The sequence below is a fragment of the Rhipicephalus sanguineus genome, chromosome 11 (genome assembly GCF_013339695.2).
Source record: "Rhipicephalus sanguineus isolate Rsan-2018 chromosome 11, BIME_Rsan_1.4, whole genome shotgun sequence".
Taxonomy (NCBI): Eukaryota; Metazoa; Arthropoda; class Arachnida; order Ixodida; family Ixodidae; genus Rhipicephalus; species Rhipicephalus sanguineus.
In genome coordinates, this window is record NC_051186.1 from 123,718,519 (window position 1) to 123,730,984 (window position 12,466).

A 12,466-nucleotide genomic window follows, 5' to 3' on the forward strand; every position below is an offset into this window, starting at 1 on the left:
GTCTCTGTAGAAGTGTAAGTGTTAGCTAAAAGCCGACTTCTTCTGTCTCTCATTCCCATTACCAGCCATTGTTTACCTCCAAGGTAGTGCCTGGTGAGATTTCTCCTGTGCGTGATTAAACAATAAAAATTTTGTTCAAAACGCCGTTGATTGATGAAATAAACCAACGAAAGACGCCAGATGTTTTGTAAAAACAAAACGAAAGAACGCCAGATGTTTCTAAAGCAAAACGAAAAAGACGCCAGCTGCTTAACGAAAGACGCAAGGTGTTTTCTAAAGCAATGGTTTTCTAAACAATGAAAATTCACAGCGTACATGTAAAATTAAAGTGAGCTGCAAGTCGTCATAACTCATCGAACCTTTAGTATAAACGCGCCCGATCTCACGTCGGTGATGATGTACTGGGCAGAATTCACGGAAGATTCACGGTTTACCGATGAACCTCCGCAGCTTCGCCCACTCATCATCATTCACTCCGTGGATATGCTGTGATTTTTTTCTATGACAGCTCTCTAAGGCTGAGCGTCGGAGAGCTTTATTAAAGGGCCTGTGACCAGGTAATATAACGAATTTTATTTAGAGATTGGAAGTTGTTGCGAGCCCAATAAAGAGCATTCTGACAAAATAATTTTTCTAATCGGTCCGTTAGACGCTGAGAAAAACAATAATTTGTAGCGGCGCGAAACCATGATGCGAGGAGGCGACCTGCAAACAGTTGCCGCTCGCCCCGTGTAGCCTTCGCAAGCAAAATACCTTCCACATAATGCATACGCATGAACCAAGGAGGTTTGCAATGAACACGTCTTGCGCACACAATGTCACGAGCGCATGACGTGCCCGAGCCAGCCCGAGCCGAGACGCGAGCGGTGTTGTGGCGGCGTTCTTTGCACTTCCTCTCTGCAAGTTATGCCGAACGCGCCCTCGCCGATCGCTTGGCTTTCAACCGATTACCTTTGAACATGCTAATCTGTTACCTTTGAACATGCTAACCTATTGTCCTTTCAGCTTGTTTATCTTGATGTTAACCTTGTTTCATATATTTTTGTTGCTTTTCACTGTAAAACATGTAGCATATGATCCTACAGATGTCTCCCCTGCGATAACGCCTTTGAGGTAACGCAGGTATCTTCTAAATAAATAAATTACTGAGCACGAAAGCTGCGACATTTGTATGGACGCGAGACTAGCGGTGTGCCGCATGAACCACTGACCTCCATTAAAAAGGCTGGACGGCGCATCCCCTCTCTGCGAGGCGGGCGCTTGTGAAGCCACCGGAAGGTCCCCTGTTTGTCCCGGAAGCTGGCGTCTTCTGTCCGTCTGAGTCGCGCAATTCAAATATTCTCGGGTTGCAGCTGTTGTTATGATCGTTTTTCTTTTTTATTTTTTCAAACTCTGCGATTACGCCTCACTTTAGACGCCGACGAGCGCTACACGAAAGATCACAGACGCCATGCCGACACCGTCCGAATACGGCGGAGTGCTGCAACGTACAAAACGCGTAAAAAGTAATGCAACTTTGATGTACTTACGCGTGAAATGTCTTCCCTGACGAATTTTCCGATCGATTCGTACAGTTTACTGCGCTAAAGGCACGTATTTCTTTAAAAAAGAAGAGAAAAGCTCTCTTCAGGGACAAAAAAAAAATCACAGCATATCCACGGGGTGAATGATGATGAGTGGGGCGAAGCTACGGAGGGAATCATCTGTAAACCGTGAAACTCTTCCGTGAAATGCGCCCAGTACATAATATAAAGAGTGTGAAACATCGTGTATATATTAAACATCAAACTTTTATTGTACTGTTGGTTTACGTGGTCCCTTCATTATCACTTGTGATCGGTGAAATGCAAGGAAGAAGTCCGCTCCCGAGCGAAAGAGCGCCAAGAGCGACCGCATTCCCCGCTCGCCCTGTGCGAATTAAAGGCAAGGCTAGAGGGAAGACAGGACGCGCGTTCCACGACGCGGGGTCGGTAGCATGCCCAACGAAAGCCAACGGAACGCGATCGTGCAAGTGCTCCGGCTTCGCATCGCCTCATGGTTCCATTTAGCGTCCCAAAGCCAAACATATTGCTCAAGGTGTGCCTTGCGTTTTTCGTAGAAATAATTTCTTTATCATGTACATTAAGACGAAAAGTTGAAAGCTCACTAGAGTGTATCGCCCGCAAAGTATGTCTTTTAGTGTGATTTAACTCTCGTACGGCAGGGTCCTCGCGCCGTTGCCGGTCCACCTCGCCCGTTGACGAACGGGCGAGGTGGCTACATACAAGTACTACTACTACACTTTAAGAAAAACATCTGGCGTTCTTTCGTTCTGCTTTTACAAAACATCTGGCGTCTTTCGTTGGTTTATTTCATCAATCAACGGCGTTTTGAACAAAATTTTTATTGTTTAATCACGCACAGGAGAAATCTCACCAGGCACTACCTTGGAGGTAAACAATGGCTGCTAATGGCAATGAGAGACAGAAGAAGTCGGCTTTTAGCTAACACTTACACTTCTACTTCTACTAACGTTTCCTACTGGAACATGCCAATGGCTGCTAATGGGGAATGAGAGACAGAAGAATTCGGCTTTTAGTTAACGCGCACGCTGCGAATTTTTTATTGTTCAACAACGCACAGGAGAAATCTCCCACCGGCACCACCTTGGAGGTCAAAGCGTAAGACTTGTTACTCACTACTACGATCACGACGACTACGAGGGACGAACGGGTGCCGCCTTAAGGAGCTTCGCCCCTAAAACGGCGGCTTCCGGTGGCTTCACGCCCGCGTCGTGCTCGATGCGCCATCCAGCTCCTCCTAGTGGAGATCAGTGGCATGAACATCTAGTTAGACGCGGGAGGCTAAATGAGCCTAATGAGAGCGGGAACGCGGTACAAATCAGTTTCGTGGTAAAGGGTGATGTCTGCACGATGTGCAAAGCGCGAGAACACGAACGCGTGGGAAAGGTAGATTAGTCTCGAATCTCACTGCAATTCGCAGAAAAAAATTAAACAAGAAAACGCACACATTCCGTTTGTATGATTTATTAGGGGCGAAGCTCCTTAAGGCGGCACCCGTTCGTCCCTCGTAGTCGTCGTGATCGTAGTAGTGAGTAACAAGTCTTACGCTTTGACCTCCAAGGTGGTGCTGGTGGGAGATTTCTCCTGTGCGTTGTTGAACAATAAAAAATTCGCAGCGTGCGCGTTAACTAAAAGCCGAATTCTTCTGTCTCTCATTCCCCATTAGCAGCCATTGGCATGTTCCAGTAGGAAACGTTAGTAGAAGTAGAAGTGTAAGTGTTAGCTAAAAGCCGACTTCTTCTGTCTCTCACTGCCATTAGCAGCCATTGTTTACCTCCAAGGTAGTGCCTGGTGAGATTTCTCCTGTGCGTGATTAAACAATAAAAATTTTGTTCAAAACGCCGTTGATTGATGAAATAAACCAACGAAAGACGCCAGATGTTTTGTAAAAGCAGAACGAAAGAACGCCAGATGTTTTTCTTAAAGTGTAGTACTAGTAGTTGTATTTAGCCACCTCGCCCGATCGTCAACGGACGAGGTGGACCGGCAACGGCGCGAGGACCCTGCCGTACGAGAGCTAAATCACACTAAAAGACATACTTTGCGGGCGATACACTCTAGTGAGCTTTCAACTTTTCGTCTTAATGTACATGATAAAGAAATTATTTCTACGAAAAACGCAAGGCACACCTTGAGCAATATGTCTGGTTTTGGGACGCTAAATGGAACCATGAGGCGATGCGAAGCCGGAGCACTTGCGCGATCGCGTTCCGTTGGCTTTCGTTGGGCACGCTACCGACCTCGCGTCGTGGAACGCGCGTCCTGTCTTCCCTCTAGCCTTGCCTTTAATTCGCACAGGGCGAGCGGGGAATGCGGTCGCTCTTGGCGCTCTTTCGCTCGGGAGCGGACTTCTTCCTTGCATTTCACCGATCACAAGTGATAATGAAGGGACCACGTAAACCAACAGTACAATAAAAGTTTGATGTTTAATATACACACGATGTTTCACACTCTTTGTATTATGTACTGGGCGCATTTCACGGAAGAGTTTCACGGTTTACAGATGATTCCCTCCGTAGCTTCGCCCCACTCATCATCATTCACCCCGTGGATATGCTGTGATTTTTATTGCTCACAAGTTTAATTCATCCATTCAAGCAACACATTACACAAACTACACTTCGTGTCAAATAATTATCGCAGTGTCACGTGCTACTGTTGGCGACGTCAGAGCACAGTCGTCTACGTAAAGGAGCGACGTCAGAGCACTACCATCTACGTAGGGCCATTCCACCGTGTACGTCATCCCTTGATTCGCTGGGCGCGCGGCCGCGAGAAGGGCAAGCAGCGTTCTGCTTGAAGTTTGACCCATTTACGCGGCGCATAGCATTGCAAATTTTGGCAGACGTAATCGTGAACACCCAGTGCATGCATTGCGCTCATGAGCTTAAATATGTTAAACCTGGTGAGGAGGTCTTTTATTAAGGACAAAGCGGTTGGGTTCAGCACACACACACACACACACACGCACGCACGCACACATACACACACTGTGTGTGTGTGTGTGTGTGTGTGTGTGTGTGTGTGTGTGTGTGTGTGTGTGTGTGTGTGTGCCTGCGCACTCTGGGACTCCCGGCAACGAAGCCGCCAATGACTACGCCCGAGGTCTCATCAATTAGGCGGCGGCGGAATCAGAGTCTGGCTCTTCCAGGGAGTGCATGCATACGTTCAATGAGACGACCCAGGCATATCATGGCGAACGCCAGCTATACCCGCCACCCCACCAATCCCTTGACAACTGTCACCAAATATTATGGCGCCGCCTTCAGAACTGAAGCCTTCCCTCCCCCTATCTTTTTTTCCCGTATGAAACCGGGAGCATACACACTGCTCGGTGTTCACTGCACCCACCCCCATGTTAACCTAAATCGCATTTAATCGCATTTAAATCGCAGCAGGCTAGTACCCGCTATGCCATTATTCAACATTCTGCGGAGGAGTGAAGTACCCACTGCGCATCTGTAAGGTATTAATGTGTAGTTAGTTGATGCTGTGGCTGGCGATGAACAATTATTGCTGTTCTATTGTTAATGGCTGGGAAGCTTTTAACTACCCACTCGTTACGCAATTCGCATTGTGTGGCACCTGGTTCTTATTTAACCCTTCTACCACGCTATATTAAATCTCTTAATGTCATTCCTTGCCCTACATGCCTCCTGCATAGGTTCATTTTGCGAAGGCGTTTCATGCAACTGCATGGCTTTGTGGTAGAATACTCGTCTGCCACGCAGAGGGCGTGGGTTCAAGTCCCTCACGATCTTGGGTATTTTTTTCTCAGTGTGCGCGATAGCGATTACGGACACCGACAGTGGCGGCGGTCAACTAGGCCACAAAAATAGGCTGTTGTAATCTCCAAAGGACATTCGCTGCAAAGCCGCGCCGAGTGATGACGCCACCATGCTTCGCCTAGCAACGCGTTTCCAGCGGTGCCAACTCCTCGCCAACTTCAATAGCTGCGCGCTCTATCTAGCTATGCCTTCTTCCTCAGCCCCTCAATACAGCTGCGCGCTCTACCTAAGTTTGCCTCCTAGAACAAACCCTCGCCACAGCTGTGCGCGCTTTACCTAGCTCTACCTCCTCACCCAACCCATCGCTACAGCGGCGCGCTCCACCTAGATTTTTCGCCTCGCCCAATGCACTGCCAATGCTGTGCACTCTGCTTAGCTCTACCTCCTCGCCCAAACCCTCGCCACAGATATGCGCTGTACCTAGCTTTGCCTCGTCGCCCACCCCTCACCACAGATGCGCGCCCTACCTAGATTTGCCTCCTCGCCCACCCCTCACCACATCTACGCGCTCTACCCAGCTTTGCCTCGTCGCCCGCCCCTCACCACAGCTACGCGCTCTACCCAGCTTTGCATCGTCGCCCGCTCCTCACCACAGCTGCGTGCTTTACCTAACTTTGCCTCCTCGCCCGCCCCTCACCACAGCTAAGCGCTCTACCTAGCTTTGCCTCGTCGCCCGCTTCTCACCACAGCTGCGCGCTCTACCTAGCTTTGCCTCCTCGCCCGCTCCTCACCACAGCTGCGCGCTCTACCTAGCTTTGCCTCCTCGCCCACCACTCACCACAGCTACGCGCTCTACCCAGCTTTGCCTCGTCGCCCGCTCCTCACCACAGCTGCGCGCTCTACCTAGATTTGCCTCCTAGTCCACCCCTCACCACAGCTACGCGCTCTACCTAGCTTTGCCTGGTCGCCCACTCCTCACCACAGCTGCGTGCTTTACCTAGCTTGGCCTCGTCGCCCACCCCTCACAACAGCTGCGCGCTCTACCTATCTTTGCCTCGTCGCCCACCCCTCACCACAGCTTCGCGCTTTGCCTAGCTTGGCCTCGTCGCCCACCCCTCGCAACAGCTGCGCGCTCTACCTATCTTTGCCTCGTCGGCCACTTCTCACCACAGCTGCGCGCTCTACCTATCTTTGCCTCGTCGCCCACCCCTCACCACAGCTGCGCGCTCTACCCAGCTTTGCCTCGTCGCCCACCCCTCACCACAGCTGCGCGCTCTACCTATCTTTGCCTCGTCGCCCACCCCTTACCACAGCTGCGTGCTTTACCTAGCTTGGCCTCGTCGCCCACCCCTCACCATAGCTGCGCGCTGTACCTAGCTTTGCCTCGTCGCCCACCCCTCACCACAGATGCGCGCCCTACCTAGATTTGCCTCCTCGCCCACCCCTCACCACATCTACGCGCTCTACCCAGCATTGCCTCGTCGCCCGCCCCTCACCACAGCTACGCGCTCTACCCAGCTTTGCATCGGCGCCCGCTCCTCACCACAGCTGCGTGCTTTACCTAATTTTGCCTCCTCGCCCGCCCCTCACCACAGCTACGCGCTCTACCTAGCTTTGGCTCCTCGCCCACCACTCACCACAGCTACACGCTCTACCCAGCTTTGCCTCGTCGCCCGCTCCTCACCACAGCTGCGCGCTCTACCTAGCTTTGCCTCCTCGTCCACCCCTCACGACAGCTACGCGCTCTACCTAGCTTTGCCTGGTCGCCCACTCCTCGCCACAGCTGCGTGCTTTACCGAGCTTGGCCTCGTCGCCCACCCCTCACCACAGCTGCGCGCTCTACCTATCTTTGCCTCGTCGCCCACCCCTCACCACAGCTGCGCGCTCTACCCAGCTTTGCCTCGTCGCCCACCCCTCACCACAGCTGCGTGCATTACCTAGCTTGGCCTCGTCGCCCACCCCTCACCATAGCTGCGCGCTGTACCTAGCTTTGCCTCGTCGCCCACCCCTCACCACAGATGCGCGCCCTACCTATATTTGCCTCCTCGCCCACCCCTCACCACATCTACGCGCTCTACCCAGCTTTGCCTCGTCGCCCGCCCCTCACCACAGCTACGTGCTCTACCCAGCTTTGCATCGTCGTCCGCTCCTCACCACAGCTGCGTGCTTTACCTAACTTTGCCTCCTCGCCCGCCCCTCACCACAGCTACGCGCTCTACCTAGCTTTGCCTCCTCGCCCACCACTCACCACAGCTACACGCTCTACCCAGCTTTGCCTCGTCGCCCGCTCCTCACCACAGCTGCGCGCTCTACCTAGCTTTGCCTCCTCGTCCACCCCTCACGACAGCTACGCGCTCTACCTAGCTTTGCCTGGTCGCCCACTCCTCGCCACAGCTGCGTGCTTTACCGAGCTTGGCCTCGTCGCCCACCCCTCACCACAGCTGCGCGCTCTACCTATCTTTGCCTCGTCGCCCACCCCTCACCACAGCTTCGCGCTTTGCCTAGCTTGGCCTCGTCGCCCACCCCTCGCAACAGCTGCGCGCTCTACCTATCTTTGCCTCGTCGGCCACCCCTCACCACAGCTGCGCGCTCTACCTATCTTTGGCTCGTCGCCCACCCCTCACCACAGCTGCGCGCTCTACCCAGCTTTGCCTCGCCGCCCACCCCTCACCACAGCTGCGCGCTCTACCTATGTTTGCCTCGTCGCCCACCCCTTACCACAGCTGCGCGCTCTACCTATCTATGCCTCGTCGCCCACCCCTCACCACAGCTGCGTGCTTTACTTAGCTTGGCCTCGTCGACCACCCCTCACCACAGCTGCGTGCTTTATCTAGCTTTGCCTCCTCGCCCACCCCTCACCACAGCTGCGCGCTCTACCTATCTTTGCCTCGTCGCCCACCCCTCACCACAGCTGCGTGCTTTACCTAGCTTGGCCTCGTCTCCCACCCCTCACCACAGATGCGCGCTCTACCTATCTTTGCCTCGTCGCCCACCCCTCACCACAGGTTCGCGCGTTGCCTAGCTTGGCCTCGTCGCCCACCCCTCACCACAGCTGCGCGCTCTACCTATCTTTGCCTCGTCGCCCACCCCTCACCACAGCTGCGTGCTTTACCTAGCTTGGCCTCGTCGCCCACCCCTCACCACAGCTGCGCGCTCTACCTATCTTTGCCTCGTCGCCCACCCCTCACCACAGCTGCGTGCTTTACCTAACTTGGCCTCGTCTCCCACCCCTCACCACAGCTGCGCGCTCTACCTATCTTTGCCTCGTCGCCCACCCCTCACCACAGCTTCGCGCTTTGCCTAGCCTGGCCTCGTCGCCCCCCCCTCACCACTGCTGCGTGCTTTACTTAGCTTGGCCTCGTCGACCACCCCTCACCACAGCTGCGCGCTCTACCTATCATTGCCTCGTCGCCCACCCCTCACCACAGCTGCGTGCTTTACCTAGCTTGGCCTCGTCTCCCACCCCTCACCACAGCTTCGCGCGTTGCCTAGCTTGGCCTCGTCGCCCACCCCTCACCACAGCTTCGCGCGTTGCCTAGCTTGGCCTCGTCGCCCACCCCTCACCACAGCTGCGCGCTCTACCTATCTTTGCCTCGTCGTCCACCCTTCACCACAGCTTCGCGCTTTGCCTAGCTTGGCCTCGTCGCCCACCACTCGCAACAGCTGCGCGCTGTACCTAGCTTTGCCTCCTCGCCCACCCCTCACCACAGCTGCGGACTCTACCTAGCTTGGTCTCCTCGCCCACCCTCGTTACAGCCGTGGAAGCGGAGCGCCGACGCACTTCCTAGCTTTGCCTCCTCGCCCATGCCCTTGCCACAGCTGCGCGCGTTGCCTAGCTTTGCCGAGCCATTGCTAGAGGACTGGATTCGCCGAGTATAGTGTAGGCTCCCCAAGCAACGCTTAGTGGCGCTGCTGCTCTTGACAGCCAGCGCCATCTCTGGCATAAAAATACAAACTGCGTGCATGCAACGCGCGTTTTCCCTTCTCTCCAACGCGCTGCCGCTCTCATCCGTGCACGTGCAGAGCTCTCGCGGTGCACTTGCGGCGCCTCAGAATGTACCGCCTGCAGTGCAGCTTCAAAAAGATCTTCAAGCTGGACAGGCACTTCCCAAAAGTGAACTTGTTAAAAGGAGAAAGGCTCGTCAATCACGTTTACGGTGAAGAGCAGACGATCGACTACAACGACGCCCGACTCAAAGCGAAATGCATTTCCCAAGTCGCGATTACACCGTGTAGGACGTATACCTCGATTCTCATTCTGTCATGGTAAATATGAATAAAGGTCCACATGTACTCCGAAATGAAGCCGTACACGCTATCGATGTTCTGCGGTGTGGACTACGAATCATATGATTGTTGTTTTGATATGGCATGCTTACAGTAGCAGCCTTGTACTTTCGTGATAAAACGTTTGCGGTGTGCGAAAACAAGAAATTATACGGCCATGGCGCTGTTTCCTGAGACGATTAGAGTCAAGTCCTCCGTGCCGCTGCATAATCATCCGCCGATTAAGACGCGAGGCAGCTAGCTGAGATTTAACCACTGTGAAGCAAGATGAACTGCTCGCCTCGTTTTTTCGGCTGTCGCGTCGTGCTCGCACTCTCGTTTTGTGAGGATATCGATTTACAGACGTATAAAACCTGCTGCGCGAACGCGGCTTGAAAATCGCACAAAGTCAGAAGGTGGTTACTTGAATGTTGCAAATGCAAAGCATGTATTAAGTGCCAGTTATAATTAGCGGCTTAAATATATATCGCCCTTATAAAGTGACAAAAACAAAGCAAACCTGCACGCTTGCTGAAAATGCACAGACGTCCGTTAAGGCAGGATAAAGCAAGCCTTCCCGACGCGTGAATTGCAGGCACCGAACTTCTGACAATGTGCCGAGTTCAGTTGCTTTCAACGAACCGCGCAACGCTAATGGTATAACACGAGTGTGAACGTCCAACAACGAAGGGTAGGTCTCAGGAACATGGGGAATCAAAACACAAAGTTGTTTCACCTATAACCGTAACTGGACTTTCACAATGCGAGAAGACAGCGAGTAATCATTACTGTAGTCGCTGCGTGCATGTGCCGCGTTACGTACCGATTCAGGTAGTCGAAACGAACGAAAGCGATGAACTCAGACAGCCAAAATAGAAGGCGAGACAGCGCTGTCAGCTATCCACGCTTACCGCCTTTATTTCTCGTTCGACACGTCCGGGAACCGATACAGTTTTACAGGCGGATCGCGTGCCTTGGTGTTGTATGTACTGTTGTGGCAGCCCACGACAGAGCAATACTTTCGACCTTACGTCCACTTCCGTGGGATCGCTTCTGCCATCGCGGAATTGTGCAGCTTCGCACAGCAAACCTCTCGGTTCAACGTGCCGACCTGACGGCCCCCCAGTTACCCGCACCGACAGAAGAACGCGTGCGCACGTGCGCTACACCCTTCCCTATAGCAATGGGGTAGGAAATGGAAGTGAAAATGAGGAGCAGTGATCTGAGGGTGAGGAGGCGAGAAAGGGTGAAGAGGAGGAGGCGGAGATCACCATCTCCGAGTTTACTCAGTCTTCGCACCATTAGTGCGAGCTGTCCCAACTTTTAACACGAGCGTGTTTTATGCAGTAATCCCTCAAAACTTCACTGACTTACTTCCGTCACGGATATGACGTTCGTAAAATGCAACACTAACGGATGAGACAGAAAAAAACTGAAGAAAAAGTTCTGCCGCCGGGAATCGAGCCAATGACTTCTCGGTCCGCGACGATAGGCACACGGCGTTCTACCTACTACACCACCGAGGCACATGCCACGATGTTCTACAAACGCGCCTCACCTCGCTCACACACATTCTCTCTCGCACGGTGCTCTCTTTTGGCGGGGCTAGGTGATGCCGCCATCTGTGAGCGGTGAAGTACCGCGTCATGATACTAACAAGCGCCGATAGGGCGCGATTTGGGAATGACGCAGTTAGAGCATGGCCTCCGAGATTTCGCGCCGGCAGGCGTGAAATCTCTGAAGCCGTTGTTAGAGGTTCTCGATGCCAGTGAGGGATGCTGGCCGCGCTAGCATCGAGGAGCCGCCCTAGACGCAGTTACTTTGTCTTTCGCTGTGTGTTAGCGTGCGACGGCTCGATGTCGGAGTAGTGCAGCTGCCACATGCGCCAACGTTGCTTCTCCTTCGCCTACTGCTTCGAGCGTGATAGCACCGACTAGTAAAACTGCTGTAATAAGCGCCGCAGAAAGGCAACGATGTCGACGGGCAAATGTCGTGCCTTCGTGGAGATGGAGGCCAGCGGAACAATGTGTATCGCCTTCGCGTGTTCGCGGCTCAAGCTGCTAACCTCTGCCACCCGTGTGGTTGAAGCGCAGTGTGGTAGTATATGCATGAGCGCAGGCTTAGGTTACCCTATTACTCGGGAGCGCACGCCGTGCCGTGTCTCTCCTGAATTAACGACGCTTTGAAGAAGTGCATACCGAGTACCCGTGTTTTTATCTTGTGATTTCATCTTTGCGCGGGATTCACGATACGCTGAGTTCAGGTATATGTTAACAACTTCATCTACCTTAACGGTTCAAACTTGATCATGGTCGTTAGTCGTCGCGACGGAGGTGTGCCACTAGACGTGAACGTGGGTACAGCCACGTCAAACGGTGCCATGGCTGCCGAGCACCAACAGACATGCATGGCAGAAGATCTCATATATCACTACACATTAAGCACTTCTGTGAGGACACGTTTCCCTTTCGTGTTATACCGATTCCTATGAGGGAGGGATAAGCCATGTTTTTTATGTATATTCGGAAAACGGTAAGGTAGCGTTCGACCGAATATGCTTAGAAGAGACACAAAAGGTGTCACTCGGTGCTTGTGCCACTGAAAGAAAGAAACATGTACGGTGCTTCAGTGGTTTTGCTTCCGACGACCAAATAACATTACGGGAAAGGCATTAAAGGGGCCATGACACGCAATTTTGGATCATAACCTGTGTTGTGAGGGTTAATGCTAATGGGTTCACAAACAAGCTGGCGAAATTTTAGCATATTTGGTCGATCGCTTAATTTATAATTGAATATTTTTACCAGCACAAGTGCTGCCTGAGAGTCCGGCAATACTGGCGGACTCACGAGCTGTGACGTGACAAGCTGCTTGCTTTGCCAGCGTGTGCACTCCGGCGAAAAATTTTGT